Raw genomic sequence first — 1,826 nt, 5'->3', positions numbered from 1 at the left:
GTAGCATAATGGCTAAGACACTTGCCTGCTAACCAGATGGCTGGCAGTTCAAACCCACCAGCCACTCCTCGGAAGGAAGTTTGGGCAATCCTACTTCTGTAGTGATACTGCCTCGGAAACCCAAGGAGGGGTCGCTATGAGTCGGGATGACTCTATAGCACAAACAACAACAACAACAACAACAAGAAAGGGAATATGTTAAAACAAGAGCAACCTTATAAGAGATACTAAAGGGAGTCCTTTGAACAGAGAACCAAAAATAACAAATAACAACTGACCATTAATACACAAGATGACATAACCCAGAAACCAAAGCTATGGACATATCCAAATTAAATAAGCCTACAAGATTTTAAACAGGGAACCTGAGACATCATTTGGCAAGTGAGGACAACTACCAACCAATAAGAGGGAAAATACTGTGTAGTTATAGAACTTCTAAATGGTGAGGATGTCAAAAGAGTTGCAAGATAGAATAAGCTGTTCTAATCTCAGGGAGAAAATTATAAATCACAGGGTAACCTCAAAGAAAAATGATAAACCTTCACATCACAATAAAAAAAGAGGACAAGCACAAATATTCAGCAAATACTAAAACAGCAACAAAGAAAATGATAACATGATTCATAAACATAATGAGCTCAGCACAGAAAATAAAATGGAACAAAGAAACAAGGGACATCATGAAAAAACACGTAACAAAATGACAGCAACTAATTCATATTTGTCAATGATTACACTGAATGTTAATGGATTAAATGCACCACTCAAGAGACAGAGAGTTGCAGATTGGATAAGAAAACAAAACCCTTCAATATGCTGTCTACAAGAGACACACCTTAGAGAAAAATACAAAAATAGACTAAGAATCAAAAGTTGGAAAAAGATATATCAAGCAAATAGCAATCATAAGAGAGCAGGAGTGGTAATATTAATTTCTGATAAAATTGATTTTAAGATAAAAACCACCATACGAGACAAGGAAAGACATTATATAGTGATTAAAAGATCAATTGAACATGAATATATAACCATAATAAATAAATATCTATGGACCCAATGAAAGAGCCTCAAAATACATAAATCACACTTTAAAGAGTTGAAAAGCCAGATAGATGACTCCACAGTCATAGTGGGAAACTTTAATACACCACTTTCAATGAAAGATAGAACAACTGGAAAGAAACTCAACAAAGATGCAGAAGAGCTAAACAATACAATCCACCAACTTGAGCTTACAGACATTTACAGAACACTTCAACCAGCAACAGACAAATATACATTCTTTTCCATTGCACGTGGAATATTTTCCATGATAGACCATATGTTAGGCAATAAAACAAGCCTTCATTAATTTAAAAACATTGAAATACTGCAAAGCATCTTCTCAGATAATAATACTATCAAATTAGAAATCAACAATAGGAAGATCAATGGAAAAAGAGTAAACACACGGAAACTGAACAACACTCTCCTTAAGAAAGACTGGAAAAGAGAAGAAATGAAACTTGAAATTCAAAAATTCCTTCAATCAAATGAGAATGAAAATACAACATACCAAAATATTTGGGACACAACAAAAGCAGTGATCAGAGGCCAATTTATAGCAATAAATGCACACATCAAAAAAGAAGAAAGAGCCAAAATCAACATTTAAAATCAACATCTCCAACAATTAGAAAAATAACAGCAAGAAGGGCCTATAGTAATTAGAAGAAAGGAAATTATAAAGCTTCAAGCAGAAATCAATGAAACAGAAAATAGAAGGGCAATAGAAAAAATCTACAAGACTAGAAGTTGGTTTTTGAAGAGATCAATAAAATTGA

This window comes from Orycteropus afer, unplaced genomic scaffold (assembly GCF_000298275.1).
Source record: "Orycteropus afer afer isolate SDZICR_OR568_19922 unplaced genomic scaffold, OryAfe1.0 scaffold00062, whole genome shotgun sequence".
Classification (NCBI taxonomy): domain Eukaryota; kingdom Metazoa; phylum Chordata; class Mammalia; order Tubulidentata; family Orycteropodidae; genus Orycteropus; species Orycteropus afer.
The sequence above is the reverse complement of the archived record's forward strand: the minus strand, read 5'-3'. Positions refer to the sequence as shown.